Below are 16,753 nucleotides of genomic sequence, written 5' to 3' on the forward strand. Positions count from 1 at the left end.
TACAGAAATGCAATGTGACAAAGTATATACATACACACAAACACGAAATAGTAAAATATCTGTCAAACCAGCAAGTAAATAATCATCACGACTGTGATGATGTGGAATCCGGCCAGTGGGAGGAGCCAGCTAGCAGAAGGGAGGGGACCGTGGGAGCCCCAGAGCTGATGTCCCCTGCTGAGGGAACTTCCCTGCTCAACTGTCAGGCCTCTGGTGTCCAGGCCCTGCTGTGCAGTGTGATCCTGGGCCAGCTCCTCACCCTCTCTGGGCCTCGGCCTCCCCATCTATAAACAGCATGGGAGGGGACCCTCAGGGGGACTTGCCACCTGACACCTGCAATTCTCAGAGCTTCCAACTGTCTCTCAGCCCTGGGGAAGGGGGGTCGTGGCGGCCAGACTGTGGGATCCTGACAGGCATGGGACACATCCCCAAGGGAGGCTGGTGACAGCAAGGACAAGCAAGCCTGGGAGGCCTGGAGACCCTGCCCGGCGCACGCTCTGGGCCTCACAGCAGGAAAAGGGAACCAGGGTCTGCCTTGCCCTCGCCGGCCCGCCAGGTGCAGCCCAGACACCGAAGGCCCATGTGGGCTCTGGACCTCGCCCTGCCCACGCTGGGCCACATCCTTCCTGGCTGTGGGGCCGCTCTGCACACCGTGGGGCATTTACAGCGTCTCTGGCCTGGACCCACCAGACGACAGTGGCATCTCCCCCAGGTTGGGACGTGGCCCGCCGACCGCACCCACTGGGCCCCCCACAGCCTCTCCCTGGGCAGGAAACAGCACTGGGGTGGGGACCACTGCCCACTGGTCTGGCCGGTTCCGGACATGGCATCAGCCACTTGAGGAACAAGGACCCCGCGTCCAGCACCCGCCCGCCTGCTCCAGGTCAGGGACGCATTCAGGCATCGACACCAGCTGGCCTCGCCCCTGCCACGTCCTGACCCCATTCCAGGCACCGGGGCCCCGAAGCAGATGAGACAGACCCAGCACCTGCACCCCTAGAAGTGACCTGATGTGGGGAGGCAATGACGCAGAAGTGACTGAGTCACTCTGATCTCTAGGGAACAACATTCCAGGGGTGGGAACAGCAAGTGCAAAGGCCCGGGGGTGGGCAGGTGTGTGGCTGCAGCAAAGCAGAAGCGAGCGTAGGGTGGCTCCCCAGGGCCTCAGGCTTCCGGCTTCAGTCCTGGAGGAAGAGGGCGGAGGGTACGGGACAGGAGCTGAGGAGTCCACTCTCCTTCCGACAGGGTCCCTCTGGCTGCAGCACGGGGAACAGGCGGCAGGGGCAAGGGTGGACTCAGGGCCCAGGAGGAGGCTACTGCAGTCGTCCAAGCAGAGGGGGCTGGGGGGATCCCAGCGCCTGCTCTGACGTTATTGCTTTTGTTACTATTATTGATACGGAAAGGGAGAGGGTTTCAACCACAGTGGTCGTCTCCTGCAGCATGTTGTTGTCATTATTGCAGAAAGCATCTCAACCGCAGCGGTCCCAGCCCATCGGGACGAGCACACTGTCACTGCTGGTGGTATGTGCTGTGAGAGCAGAGGGGGGTCCCTGGCAGTGTCCCCACCCCGGAGCGTCTCAGAAATGTGCAGGGATGTTTGGGGCTGTCCCGTGACTGGCGCTCAGCCGGGGGACAAGTCACCCTCCTCACACAAGTTTCAAACAACCCGGCTGCTAAACAACCTGCCGGAACAGATCCAAACGCGGGTTTTTTTAATGGGACTTTCATGTCTTTTCAGCACCGAAACGCTTCTGATGTCACTCGTCTCGAACCTGCACTTACTGACTCTGAGCGCGAGCCAGCAGCTCCTCGTCTCCCTTCCTAGTTGGGGCGTTACACTGATTGCTGTTGTTGTTGCTAATTCTGGGCAAAGTCAGGACCGTATCAAGGAGGAATTTCAGTGCCAAAGAGTAAAGGAGATTTTCCAAGTATATGCTGTAATTACTGTCAGGGTTGTCAGGATGCTGTGGGGTGCTGGGGAAGTTAGCTGACCTCTCTGAGCTGAGCTGCTTGCCTGTAACAGGGGGAAAGTGATGGGGGCTGCTCGCTCAGGAGATTGAGAGGATCAAATGAATTAAGGCGGCCTGTGCCTGCCACCGCGGGAAGCGCACAGAAGGCACACAGCCCTCAGTCGGGCAGGCGGCCGAAGGGGCTGGAGGCGGGCGGGCAAAAGCCCCCGGCGCAGGCCCCAGCTTGGCAGGGGTGGAGGACAAAATCCCGCACTCCTGCCTGGGCCAGGTGGCCCAGCGCCCGCCGGCTTTCGTCTCCAGGAGGTAAGCCGCCCATTCAAGTTCACATCCAGGATCAAATGAACCCACTTAATCGCCTTAGGGATCTGCCCCGAGCCGGCTCCCCAGGGTCGGTGGGGGGGGGGATGGCGGCTGAGCCCCAACTGGTGGAGACCACACAGCCAGGCCAGGCACGGGGCGGAGGCGGGGGTTCGTGGGCCTCCCGCCCGGCCAGCTGCGGTGACCCCAGGGCAGATGCGCGCAGCGGCCTTCAGAGTCGTGCACACACCATCTGCTCACCGTCACAAAGCACCTACTGCGCACACGTCCGGGCGAAGTGACTCACTTAATCCCCACGGCAACCAGGAGGGAAGCACTTTCCCATTTTCCAGACAGGGAAACTGAAGCCCGGAAAGGCCACAGTCAGCCCAAGGCAAAAGACCCTCACAGGGTCACCTGCAACCCTCACGACAACCCTTGCGCCATTTCAGAGGGGGAAACTGAGGCAGAACGACCCTTAAGTCACCACCACATCCCGATGCCAAGCCAGGGCAGGTGGGCAGGGCCCGCTGTGCGGGGAGGGGGCACAGGCCTGCCCTGCTCCCAGCTGCGTCCCGGCACCCAGGACAGCTCCTGGCACAGCAGAAACCTAGGGAACAAAGTCCACACGCGGCACAGGCTCCAAAGAACGCTTCGCCGTGCCCTCCAGACAGCCCTCTGGGACCCCGCCAGGCACCAGAGGGGTACCAAGGCGGGGTGGTGGGCGACTGCGCCCCTTGGGGGACACTGGGCGAGGTCTTTTCTGGTTGTCACAATGCGGGGGTGGGGGGGGTCACTGGCACCTAGTGGGTAGAGAGCAGGATGCTGCTAAACATCCTACTGTACACAGGGCACCCAACCAAAATAATCCGGCCCCAAAGGTCAGCAGCGCCCAGGCTGAGAAACCCAGCTGAAGTGCACTCCCTTAAGCATCAACTGAGCGCCTACTACGTGCAGGCTGCACAACAACCCTGCACACAGACGAGGTCACAGTGGCTCCGAGGGGTGAGGCTTTGTGCCCCGTGTCACACAGCTGCTGCAGGACAGAGGGGGCACTCGAGCCCAGGTCCCCTGACTCAAAGCCCCAGCCAGAGGCAGCAGGACCCCCACCCGTCCCAGAGGAGGCCACTCAGCGGGCCAGGGCTGCAGACACGCACAGCTCTCCGCCCCTCGCCGCGTCCCTTCCAGGCAGCAGAGGCCGGAGCCGGCTCTTTTCATCAAACCCTGGAACACGGAGATAACGACGGGCTCTCCTGGGCGGTGGGAACGTGGTCGTATTTCTTTATGGGCAGGCTTTTTGTTTCTTAATTTCCCATTTACAGAGAACACGTCTGTTCTGCTTCTAAAAACCAAAAGTCTTCCTCGTGAGGCAGCTGGCAAACCACAGCCCCCACCCCGAGGGCCTGGCCGGGGGATCCCACGCCCTGCACAGTGCCGGTCCGCTGGGGCGGCCCCCTGCAGCGCCTTCTGCGACAAGCCCCTCCCGGGAAACCGCCGAGGACAAGGGACAGCGCGGGAGCCCCCAGAGGCGCTCGGAGAAGCCCCCACACGCTGCCAACGACCGGGTGACATCTCCAGGAAACACACCAATCACATGCCATGAGTCCCCGTGACAAAATATCATCCACGCGGAAGCTAAAATGCGTCAGCTAGATCTAACAGCGCCAACACATCACAAAATCATAATTAAAAAAATTAATCGAGGGGCCGGCCCCGTGGCCAAGTGGTTAAGCTCTCACGCTCTGTTTCACCAGTTTGGATCCTGGGCGCAGACATGGCAGCACTCATGGAGCCATGCTGAGGTGGTGTCCCACACATAAAACAGAGGAAGAAGGGCACAGATGTTAGCTCAGGGCCAGTCTTCCCCAGCAAAAAGAGGAGGATTGGCACAGATATTAGCTCAGGGCCAATCTTCCTCAGCAAAAATAAATAAATAAATAAAAATTTAAAAATAACGATAGCTACACAGGTCTAAACACCTTGTATATTACCATTCTAACCTTCATGTTTTACATATCAGAGAAACTGAGGCATGGCAAGCCGAGATGCCTGACGCCTCCTGGCTGGTAAGGGACCACGGTGGGGGGGACGGGAACCCGAGCTATCAGAATCGTGGCTCGTAGCCACCCGGGTCTGCGGCCTGTCTAAACGGGAAGAGGAAATCACTGGGGTGAGTTATACAAAAGCTGTCGCCATTCGACCCCTTCTGACCCGCAAAGCCGGCAGCTCCCGACGCTGGCTGACAGCAGACCGCAGAGCAGGGCGCGCAAACACATCCGCGCCACCTTCCAGCGGAGGGGGCCGGCCCGGCGTGCGGGGGTCCCCGCAGAGGCCTGGGGACGATGAAGACCTGGATTGGGAGGGCACGAGTCCAGCTGAGGCGCGGCCGCTGCCAGGAAGAGGATTCGGGGACCTGAAAGTCACCCTAACCTTGGTTTTAATAAAAGGCAGCCTCCTGAGCTGGCAGCCCCAGGCCTGGCCCGCGGGACCGAGGCAGGCTGGGGCCCGCCCACCTGCTCCCCTCTGCCCCTGGCCCCGCGAAGGCTGTCCAGGAGGGCAGGTCCCCGGGGCCGGGTGGCGGGGCCTCCTCACGGGCAGGCAGGAGCAGCTGACCCCGAAGGATGGAGTTTCGTCAACTGCAGGCTTCAGGTTTCTGGGCGCGGCCGGGGCCTTGGCGTGGGCCATCGTCTTCCTCTTTCCACTAACGCTGGAAGGAAGCGGGCTGTGGCGTCGCCCGCCCGCTCCAAGCGTCTGGAGCACCTGCCTCTTGGGCTCAGGGCCGCATGGGACAATCCACCGAGGCTCGTCACGGGAGGGGGACAAGCTGGGGACATATTTTCTTTCTGGCCCTTCACTGGGCCAGGCAGCCCCACTGGAATTGAAGGAATTAAGAAGACGCGGAGCAAGAAAACCATCCCCACCTCACGTCGCCCTGTCCTCTCAGCAAAGCCTCCGAACGGCCGTCTCTCTGCTTCTGGACGTTCCCTTTGCACTTCGTTTTTCTCCAGCACAGCCCTTCACAGTCTGCAGGCCGCTCACCACAACCCCAGGTCAAGGCCAAGACACTGAGCGGCCACCTGACTCGAAGGTCACCAGGGCAGGGATACACCAGCATCTCAACGAGTGTGTCGCTCCGGCTGCTGGCTCTCGGGAGGATGCGGGCTCCGCGTGAGTTTCTGTCCCCACCATCAGGAATGACCAGGGTGGGGTGGCTCAGAACAGCACAGATTCCTTATCTTCTCCTTCTGGACGCCGGGCGTCTGCGATGACGTGACAGGGCTGAAAGCAAGGGGCCGGTGGGACCAAGCTCCTTCCGGAAGCTCTGGGCAGAGATGCTCCCGTCTTTTTCAGCTTCGAGACGCTGCCGGCGTCCCTGGGCCCCTGGCCCCTTCCTCCATCCTCAAAGCCCCCAGCCCACCATCTTCAAATCTCTGGTTAGACCTCCCACTCCCTCCTCACAAGGACACTTGTGATTACTTTGCCCACCAGGATCGTCCAGGACAACGACCCCATCTCAAGGTCAGCTGATGAGCGGCCTTGATTCCATCTGCAAACCTTCACTCCCCTTTGCCGTGTAACAATATATTCACGGCTCCCGGGGCTTAGAACACAGGCGTCTTTGGGGGAGACCATTATCCTGCCTACGACAGGCTCCAAAAAGCTCCAGGCCTCTAGGGAACTGCTCCTACGGCCCACCCCACAAACCCTGAACTCCGAAAGGCAATTATTGGGGTCCACGTGGCTTAGTCTCCACTCCTACAGAGCATGAGTGGGCTGGCCCAGCTGTGTCACCTGTATGGTGAATACACGCCCTTGGTGGTGCTGACTCTAGCCTTTGACGGAAATGTGAATCAGGCAGAGCCCTACGGCCTCTCACGAGAGACCTCCCTCCCTAGGATGACAACAAGCAATTCATCAATCAATATTCTTGGGCAACGGTTTTTGTTTTTCTCGGACCAGTCACAAATCGCCCTGTTGTACTCCCCACACTCCATTAAGATCCATAACAGGGAAGCCACCATGTCGAAACCTATACATCTTCACGTCCACGCATTCTAGGTCAAGAATGCTGCTCGCACCAGCAAAGCACATAACCTCGGTGGGGATGGAGGCCTTTGCAAGGCACCACTGACCTGCAGCCAGACGCGCGCTTGGGAAAACGTCCAAAGGACCGAGCCGGCCTCGCCCTCACCCCACGGCGGGTGCCTGCCAGCGACGGGGGAGCAGTGGGCAACAGGGACTGGGGAAGCAGAGCCACTCAGGACATCCCTGCTGTGGGTCAGCACCCCCACAGCTGCTGCTGACCACGCCCGCTCGCACCCCTGCCCAGGAGCCAGGGCCCCCAGGGACCTGCCAGTCGAGACAAGGACAAGGTGGATCCTGCCCGGTAACAACAGAGTAACATTAACAGTGTCAACCATCGCAGCCCGGAAGACGACGGAGGGCGTGTGAAACACTCTCCTTGCTTCAAAGCCCTTGTGGGGCTCTTTCCTGCCAGAGACCTGGGAGGAGTATATCAAGGCCCAGAGAGGTTATGCAAAAATCATAGCGACCCAGCAGTTGAGATGGGTCTCAAATGCTCAGCTCCCCTCACGGCCCAGCTCCCAGGGCAGGGCCCTCCAGGTGGTTCCACCTCGGCAAGTTCCCCAAGCCCCTCCCTCCCTGATGTCTAGATAGGGCCCAGCGCCCCTCCCCAGATGCTCTCAATGCCCCGCCTCTTACCTTCCTCCCAGCCCCCTCTCAATGTCAAACAACCCACGGTGCCCTCTGCAGCCCCCTGGCTGCCATCCCAACACCCCGGAAACACTCCTCACAGCACAGGGAGCAGAGGCGGCCAGACACACGGCCCAGGGCTCAAGGGCACAGAGAGGGCAGCGAGAGCCCGAAGGTCACACAGCAAACCCGCAGAGCAACCCCAGGCGCACACACCTTCCGCCCTGGCGCTCGCCCCAGAGAAGCACGTTCCAGGAGGTGCTGCCGCGAATGGGGTGCAGCCCGGGCCCAGGTGCCACAACAGGCAGCTTCCTGCTCACGCTGCGGCTGCTATTTGTAGCCCAAACAGTGGGGTCAGCTTCCTGCACGGCAGGGCCGCTGCGGCCTGGCGCCTGCGAGGGTGACCCCAAGGGGGCCGGGCCAGTGGGGGCAGGGCGGAGGGCCGAGACGCCCAGGCTGGGCACAGGATGGATGCCGGCCACCTGCTCCGGGCCTACAGTCTAGGGGAAAGGGAGACCTGAGGACAGGCCAGGCTCCAGCCATGACAGCCGCCCACCCAGGAAGGCGCTTACAAGCCGCGTGCCCTGGACCACTGACGTCGCCACTCTGTGCCTCAGTTTCCCCACCACTGAATGCAGAAATTAACAGTTCTGGCCACATGGGGTTAAAATGAGCCTCACCAAGCAGGTGCCCGGTGAGCTCGCTGCAGCGCCCCACCCCCTCAGCTCAGGGCCCCGTAACACCCACCCTGCCCAGCGCTGCCCAGAGACCAGACACGGAGGGTGGGGACACACCCTGTCCCCAACAGGCCACGTCACAGAGGCCCCCAGCGCCCAGCTGCCCCACTCCCCTATGAGGCGGGAAGCAGTTACCGCCTTTCACAGATGCAGAAACCGAGGCACAGAGAGACAGAACTCCGCCCCAGAAAGGGAGCCGGGCGTCCGGCCCTGAGGGTCCTGGAGCAAACTGGGGTCTCCTCTCTCAGCAGATGGCAGCCAGGCCTTACCGGCCCCGGGAATGTGCCCTAGGCTGCCTGGGGAGCTGGTCTGGGCCCCACAAGCCCCCTTCCTGGGATGGGGTGGGGAGGCTGTGTTGGCCACAACAGCACCCAGAGGCCGCCCACTCACGGGACACAGGCTTATGTCCCCCAGGCACCTGGGGTCGTCCAGCTGTGTGTCCCAGCCTGCCTCCAAAGAACGACAAGGGAACATCCACGCAGCGAACTGAAACACCCACACAGTGAAGGGCGACCTGCATGGGGGGGACAGGACCTGACCTGGATCTGCAACGGGGCACGTGGGGAACAGATGGTCAGGGGACCCGGGAGGGGCTATGGCAACAGTCCAGGCCAGCGTGACGGCAGCCGCGTGAGCTCCTGGGCTGCTGTCACCAATGCCCACAGCTCAGAACAACGGGGCGTCTTCTCCTGCAGTTCTGGAGGCCGGCGTGGGAGACCCAGGCACGGGCAGCGTGGCTCCTCCCGGAGGCCCCGAGGGAGGGTCTGTTACCTGGTCTCCTGGCCGGAAGGTTCCTTGGCTGCAGCTGCATCGCTCGTCTCTGCTCGTCCACCCCCCCCCACCCCCTGCCTTCTCTTCTCTTAGAAGGACCCGTCATGTTGGATTCGGGCCCACCCCACTCCAGCGTGACCTCCCCTCAACTCATTACATCTGCAACGACCCTATTTCCAAACAAGGTCCCCAGCTGAGGTTCCGGGAGGAACCTGAGTTCGGGGGGACACTATTCCACCCTGGACAGCGGCCTGGACGGGGTGCGGGGAGTCCAGGTGGCGAGAGCAAAGGTGGTTCAACACATTCGGGCGGTGGGAGCCGGCAGGGGGCAGTGAGAGCCCCCAGCTCAACCCCGGCTTCCGTCCTCCCCTGGTGTGACTGTCACAGGAGGCACCCGGGTCACCCCCTCACATAACTCCCACCCAAACCCCACCCTGTGGACCTGGTCCGAGCCCTCAGGACCCCAGAGGGGCCCCCGACTCCCGCTGGGCCCTCCGCTCCGCTCCCAGTCCAGGGGCCTGGCGCACCAGCCCAGCGGAGCCCCCGCATCTCCCCACCCAGCCCAGCAGGCTCGCCTCGTTAGCCTAACGAGCAGGGCCCCGGTGCCAGGCGGTTGCCATGGCCACGGAGACGGGCCACAGCACGGGCGGTGCTCCCAGAGGGTCTGCGGTGGCACCGGGGTTCAGCGCGCGGCCAGCAAGGGCCTCCTCCCACGGGGCCAGGCTGCGGGGCTCCTGGCTGACAGCATCTCCCAGAGGGGCCCCCGGGGCCACAGGGAGAAAGCCACCCTCCCCCACATTGAACTGCCCTGCCACCAGTCCCCCCAGCAGACCAGGGGTCGGAGGCGGTGGGCACACAGGCCCCTGGGCGACGAGAAGGGCCTGGATTCCGTGCAGGAAGTGGCGGGAAACCCACAGGGCTCAGGGCCAGCTCACGTCCCTCACCGCCGCCGTGGCCCCGCCTGGCAGCTGCCACAGAGGTTGGACTGTGGGGCAGAAGGGACACTGGGGACCAGGGAGGGAGGAGGCCACGGCCGGCGCTGGGCGGGCGAGAGGATGGCTCGGTGACCCCAGGGCTCTGGCCCATGCCCCCACTCAGGGAGGAAGCCCAGGCTGGGGTCTGGGGGCAGGGGGCAGGGGCCAGTCTGGGGAGGGCTGTGCCTGAGGCCCCTTGGGGACATCCGTGAGCAGGGAGGAGGCTGCTGGACCCACTGCCCAGCCCCGCCGGCCCCTGGCTGATGAGCCGTGGACGGACGGGAGGGGCTGGGAGGTGGCCTGCAGGGAGGACTCGAGGCTCAGGGGGCCCCCACAGCACCCTTGCCTCACCTCCGCCTGCGGCTGGGTTTCACCCGTGGGCACAGTGGGGGCCCGGCACAGCGGCTCTCGTCCTAGGCGGCATCGCACAGCCAGCAAGAGGCGGACGGGGATTCGGACAGTGGCTCATCTGAGACCGTGCACAGGCCCTGTGACGCAAGCACAGGTCACCAAGGCCTCGGCCCCGACCCGGGCGAGGCGGACCCCGGGGGCCTCCAGGCCTCCCAGGCCAGGCGCACGCCCCTGCGGGCGGCCGCCGCCTCCCAACTCCACCCACAGCAGCCCCACGGCCGCTCTTCTGCTTCCTCCAGCTCAGAGAGGCAGCCGGGCCAGGAGGAAGCAGCGCAGAGCTGTGGCTGGACTGAGGCGCCCCGGGGGCCCGCAGGGGGACACGCCCGCAGCACGGCCAGGCAACAATCCCAAGATCCCTAGCCCCGGGTCCCAGACGGGACGCTGCATCCAGGGCAAGGGGAGGAGGCTCGCTGCCTGCCCCCCTCCAGGGCCCCCTTCTAAGGCCAGCGGGTCACGAGGGCCGCGGGGCCCCCAACAGGGACATCTTTCACCGTCCAAGTCCCTCCCTGTCGTCTTCCCAAGTCCCAAACAAGGGGGACATCCAGAGAGCCCAGGTCTTGTGGAGGGTCTGACCTTGCTTAAGACACTCCACGGGGCCAGGCCATGGCTTCCTGCCAGAACCGTCCATCGGGAGACCACCTCACAGGCACGCAGGGGACACAAGCTCAGAAGCATCCTGCAGCGTGTTTTCCTCTTCTTGACTCCTGCCCCACTGCAGGTCGGCCCTCAAGAGCTGAGACGAGTTTTAAGAATGCACAGGATAAGATAGAATCAGAGAGCAAGGTCAGAGCAAAGGGAAACATCAGGGACAGGCTAATCTGAAATCAGGATGAAGTAGGTAAAACCAAACCAGACACAGGCCCAGACTGTTGAAGCAGGCTGCAAATTCGACTCTGAGCTTCCTAACAGCCAAAGCAAAGTGGGAAACAAGATGGTTATACGTGACTTTGCAAAAATTGTGAAAACTATGTCACCATGTACAGAAGATGCTACAGCGACTATGACGTGCTATAAGAAGGGGTTACAGCCTCGGGCATCATATAAGAGGCCAAAGATCATGCCAGAAGTCAGCCAGACTGCCTGCTGCCTTAACCATCCCCCTTTCCTACCTCATTCCACAACAGCAAACTATAACCATGAGCATAAGCACAACTGAGCAAGAACAGTGAGCCAGGCCGGGGGGAGGGTGTGACCCGCACGGTGTGACCCTCAGACTCACAGTGAAAACCCCGCAAGCTTATGTGGAAGTTAACAAGAAGGAGGGGTCACTCCAGGTCAGAGACGGGCAGACATTTTCTGTAAAGGACCAGAGAATAAATATTTCAGGCTTTGTGAGCCTGCTGGCCTCTGTCCCAACTCCTCAGCTTAGCAGTTGTAGCCGGAAACCAGCCGCAGACAACACGTGAACGAACGGGCGCCGCCACATGCCAATAAAACTTTACTCACGGACACTGAAATCTCAAACTCACGTAGTTTCACATGTCACAAAAGGTTCTTCTTCTTTTCATTTTTTTCAACCATCAAAAAATGTAGGGGCCGACCTGGTGGCACAGTGGTTAAGTGCGCATGTTCCGCTTTGGCGGCCCGGGGTTCGCCGGTTCGAATCCCAGGTGCAGACATGGCACCGCTTGGCACGCCATGCTGTGGTAGGTATCCCACATATAAAGCAGAGGAAGATGGGCATGGATGTTAGCTCAGGGCCAGTCTTCCTCGGCAAAAAGAGGAGGACTGGCAGCAGTTAGCTCAGGGCTAATCTTCCTCAAAAAATAAAAAAAAATAAAAAATAAAGAGCTGGCCTGGCCCAGTGGCATAGTGGTTAAGTTCACGTGCTCCACTTCTGCACCCCGGGGTTCGCGGGTTTGGATCCTGGGCGCAGACCTACACACTGCCTCCCAAGCCATGCTGGGGCAGCATCCCACATACAAAATGGAGGAAGACGGGCACAGATGTTAGCTCAGCGACAATCTTCCTCAGCAAAAAACAAAAAAATTTTTTTAATGTAAAAACCATTCTCAGCTTGCGCATCAGATAAAAACAGGCGGCGGGCTGGTTGGCCCGAGGGCCACAGTTTGCTGACCTCTGCTCTATAACTTCTGGAATAAACTACAAGATATGTTATAATCGAAGGGAGGAAAGTAAGATGAGAATACGGTGTGACGCTATCTGTGTGTGTGTTTCTAAACGGAGCCCACATCCACGTCCGTGTGGGGGTGCACGGCCAGAGGGGTTCCGAGGGGAGGTTCCGCCTGTCTGCCCGGGGACAGCGATGGGGAGGGCAAAACGGGAAGGAGACCTCCCTCCACACCTCTCTACCCTTGTTTTAATTTTTTCACAGGCCCTTGCATTTTCTTTTACAAAATAAGTCTGTATAAAGCCCAAAGCAAGGGGCAGAGCCTGAGCGTGTTACCTTTCGGTTTTCTATATTTTTCTAATGACAAATACACAGAAACGTTATCGAGAAAACAGAGTGAAGGTAGTTGTTATCGACATGGAAAGACCTCCGTGATGCACGACTCCACCACAGAATGAAACACAGGGCCTGGTGGCGCCCCTGGAAACAGCCCCCAGGATGGCCGGGGGTGGGGGGGGGACACACAAGAGTGCTGCCTGCACTCCGCCCAGGCCCAGAGCTGCCTCCCGAGCCTGAGAAATGACAGCCAGGGACGGAAGTGGGGCCACTGAGCAAGAGCTCCCCTGGCCCTGGGACAGCGGCCTCGTGGGGCCAAAACAAGGAGACTGCTCAGCCAGGGGCCTGGGAAGCGGCGTCTGACCCTGTGTCACCAGAGGGAACAAGGCAGAGGGCCGCGCTGCCCAACGGGGACGGAGGCCCCGAGCCTATCGGGGCCATCGAAATTGATCAGAAAGAAATAAAAGTGCCATTCCAGTCCTCGGCCCACTAGCCTCGCTGCAATCGCTCAGTGCCCACGCGGCTGGCGGCTCCGGCCCAGGACGGGGCACGTCGAGAACGTGCCCACCGTCACAGAGGGTCACCAAGGGTCCACTGAGGGCACCGCTCCAGGGCCTGAGGGACAGGAGGGGGGGCGAGGGCGAGGCGAGGGAGACGGGGCGGAGGGCCTGGGCTTTGCTGGGGACACAGGGCCGCAGAAGGGGTGCCAACAAGAGGACAGCCACGCCGGCACCGGGCAGAGGAAAACACACGGGGAAGGGAAAAGTGAGGCGCTAGGACCAGGCCCTGCTCCCGCGCACCGGCTCTCACTTCACCGTCCAACCCGCGTCGTCCGGCCAGGCCGCCAGGAGCCACGGCCACACGTGGCTGTTTAAATTTAAGTCAATTAAAACGAAACGAAACTACCAGTCCAGTTGCACCAGCCACATCTCAAGCGCTCAACAGCCACATGCGCCCCGCGGCTGCCTGCAGCGCAGGCAGGTCTGCAACAGCTCCCACCACCGCAGAGACTGTCCTCCGAGGCGGGCTCCCCCGCCCCGCCCCCTTTAAGGTGAGAAAATTGAGGCTGGAAGATCAGAGGCTTTGTTCCAGTTATTAACGGATGGAAGCGGGATTTGAACTCAAGTCCGACTTCAAAGGAGGCCTTTCTAGAACCATCTCCAGGTGGAGGGGAGGCTCGGTCCTCCCCCCAGAGGCCCCTCTGCCCTCCCCCCATTCTCCAGACTGCCCAGGCCTCCAAGCTCCTCACAGCACAGTGATGGAAGGTCACAGGGAGGGAGCCCCGCACATCTGTCAATCACCCCCCCAGCCCGACAGGAGAGGAGCCTGCAGTCTCCAGAGGGCAACAAGCCCCGCCCGGCCTGGGGCTCAGGTAAAGAGACAGTCCCACGAGAGGGTCCTTCCCAGCAGCCCTTCAGAGGGAGGAATGGGTCGTGCTCAGCCAGCCCGTCGGTGAGGACCTGGGCTCGACAATCGATTCCACAGGGAAGCCTTCCGTCTCCAAAGGGCGAGCTGAAGTAACAGCAGCTCCCATGACAAAGATCGTGACAGAGGGCCTCACGACAACAAAGTCAGAAATATCATCATCATCCCCTTCTTAGAGATGAGCAAGCTGAGGCTCAGAGAAGTTAAGTAACCTGCCCAGAGCCAAACAGCAATCCCAACGCTCAGTCTTCTGTCCCTGGATCCTCGACACTGCCCCACGGGTGGAGGGCGCTGTGCTCATTTCACAGCCTGGGGCGGGGCAGGAAACAGCCCAGCCCCGGGGCACCGCCCTGGGATATCACTGCCAGGACCTGAACTCAGTGGGACGAGAAATGCTCAGCGGGTTCCCTCATGGGGATCGTGGACAGAACCCTCCCAGCCCAGACGTCCTCCCCTACTGTGTCGGGGGCTCTTCACGGACTCAGGAACCGAAAGAATCTTCCTCGCCCAACTGGGCTTGGCGAGGCGGAAGTGCCTGGGTGCAGCAGTCTCACTTTAGCCTAAAGTAGGGTTGATAATTACGATGATTTTGATCATTAATAAATGGAAGTCACACCACTGTGCGACCTTGGCCTGGGCCGGCCCCTGACCTACATCATCTGTAAAACGAGAAAAAGCTGCCATCTGTCCGTCCACCCAGGACCCCTCAAGGTCTCCAGCCACAAGCAGCGCAGGGCTGCCGCCGGCGTGCGGACACTCCCGATGCGGCTGTCTGCAGCCCGGACACGCCATGCTAAATAATTCAAAACCCTGTTTTCATTTCAAAATAAACACAGCCCTGTCGCCAGAGCGAATGCCAAATTTGCATGAATGTTTAAGATAAAAAGAGACTTCAAAGAAAGGCCAGGCCTGCTGCTGGCAGTGTCTCCTCCCCAAATCCTGGGGAGAAGCGCTCAGTCTCCTGCCCCCTGGGGCAGAAGTCTGTAGGTGCTGCTCAAATCAGAAACATAATTCCTTCATTCCGATCCTCGACGGCAGCGCCCCAGAGCAGGTCTGCCGTCAATTCTTGCTGCACCAAATGACCGTCGTCGGTGCCACATCCAAACTGTGTGACCTTGGGCTAGTCACTTAACCTCTCTGTGCTTCAATGTCACCCTCTATAGAATGGGATGATAATAGCACTGACTTTACAGGGTGGTAATGAAGCGTAAACGAGTGGATTCCTGTTGAGGGCAGAGCCTGGCACACACTAGGTGCTTTATATGTTGGTTGTTATGGGTATTATGTGATACATAGTATTTTCCGGCCCTTAGACCAAAGTTCACTTGATAGGTTGTAAAGCCTCTTCCCCACCTCCAAGGACCCTCAAAGGATGTCAGTGGCCTCTCCTAAGTGTCACTTCCCTGGGGACCCCCATACCCACCTCTGGGACAAGGCCTTTCATGATGCCACCTCTGGCCTGTCCCTGGGCTGCCTGGCCCTCCCCGGGTGCCTGGGGCAGGAATCCCCAGGTCCGGCAAGCTGGCCCCTTTGCAGGGAGCGCAGTCTCAGAAGTGTCACCCGGGGAGGCTGCTGTTGGCGAGGAGACAAGAAAAGGAAACAGAAGAGGAGAGAAAAGCACACCCGCCGCCTCAGGGGCCTGTGATGGGGGCGCCGCCTGGGGAGCCGTGGGAGGGGGGCCGGGCCAGCCCTCCCGCCTGGCGTCTAGGCTTCTCAGCCCAGGAGACCCCCCAGCCGCCAGCCGGGGACTGCCTAGGTGCAGACCGTCCCCCTAAAACTCTCAGCGTGAACCCCCAGCTCTGCACCCCCAGCCTCAGGTGGGGGGTGGGAACACAGAACAAGGACACCCCCAGCTCGCGGTCAGGGGGAAGCAGGCCCGGCAGCCTCCCCAGCACGAACGGCAGGCGCTGGGGGCCCGCCCAGGCGCCCCGGCGGGGACCATCTCGCTGCGGGCCTGTCTCCAGCGCCCCGCTTTCCGGCAGCTCCGTGCGTGCTCGCAGAGCTCTCGCAAATCTTTAGGAGGCGGCATGAGAATTATTAATGGAGGGAAAAGAACGGATTATGCCAAATAAATCCTTCCCACGCAGCCAAAGCCTCGCCGAGGGAGGGAGGGGGCGCGCAGCAGCCCCACGAGGGGTCTGCATCCCTCACCCGGGCCTGACAGCCACGTTACCATGGACATGGATTCGTCAATAGTATCGATCGGAGCCAGCGCCAATGGCTCCCCGGGAAGGGCCAGGGCTGGGCCGCCGGCTCCGCCCCCGCGTCTGGGCCCCGCGACGCCCCGGGCACCGCGCGCAGGAGCATCTCCAAGGGGGACGCGGCGGCGGGCGTGGGGAGGCCGGACCCAGACCGCCCCCGGGGGCGCCTTGGTCTGCGCATCTGTCCAATGGGCCGAAGGCACCATCTGCCCTGCTCCATCCTCACCGGGAAAAGCCGATGGGCTGGAAAGAAGGCCCCCTCGCCCCTAGACCCTCCATTCCCCAGGCAAGAGATGCCCAGGCCGCTGGATTAAAAGCCCAGTTTTAGAACCCAGAAATAATAATAACAATAACAGTGGTCCTGGTAACACACACACAAACCCCCTCTATGCAGTATTACCCTCGGGGCTCACAACCACCCTCTAAACTCGGGGCTGCCATCCTCCCACTTTGCAGATGAGAACCCTGGGGCACAGAGACGCTTAGTAATGGTCCAGGGTCACGCTGCCAGCAAAGTGACAAAAGTAAGATTCGAACCCAAGGAGTTGAGCGGCAGCCTGGGCTCTGAGCGGCTCGGCTCTCCCGGCTCGCGTCTTTTCCTTTCTCTCACTGCTAGCCCCCCCACCAAAAAAAAAGCACAGGCCACCCACGACGACGTGCACAGCAACGCCCGGGCCGCCCCCCCCCCCCCCCCCCCCCCCCCCGGCTCTGCCGGCGCGCAGAGCCCCTTCTATCAAAGAAGCCGCAGGGACCCAGATCTGGTCTAAAAAGGGCAAAGTCAAGGCCACCGATAAGACAACCCAACGAGCCCAGAACTCCCCCATCCAGCCCACAGGGATCCTCTCCC

General features: G+C 61.1%; 1 protein-coding gene across 43 annotated transcripts in view; it reads right to left on the reverse strand.

The window, feature by feature from the left end:
- Nucleotides 1-16,753, reverse strand: part of NCOR2 (nuclear receptor corepressor 2) — a 205,749-nt gene that overhangs the window by 187,513 nt on the left and 1,483 nt on the right. The window contains exons 1-2 of one of the 43 annotated variants that reach the window (XM_070627238.1): nt 11,093-11,169; nt 10,447-10,606 (exon numbers count right to left, since the gene is read on the reverse strand). The exons of 41 other annotated variants lie outside the window; for them this stretch is intronic. The gene's annotated coding sequence lies outside the window, so the exon portion shown is untranslated. Of the gene's footprint in view, nt 1-9,813; nt 9,832-10,446; nt 10,607-11,092; nt 11,170-16,753 lie in introns of those variants that run through there. One more of the 43 variants, XM_070627239.1, reaches the window with a different exon arrangement.

The sequence above is a fragment of the Equus przewalskii genome, chromosome 7, assembly GCF_037783145.1.
Source record: "Equus przewalskii isolate Varuska chromosome 7, EquPr2, whole genome shotgun sequence".
NCBI classification, from domain to species: domain Eukaryota; kingdom Metazoa; phylum Chordata; class Mammalia; order Perissodactyla; family Equidae; genus Equus; species Equus przewalskii.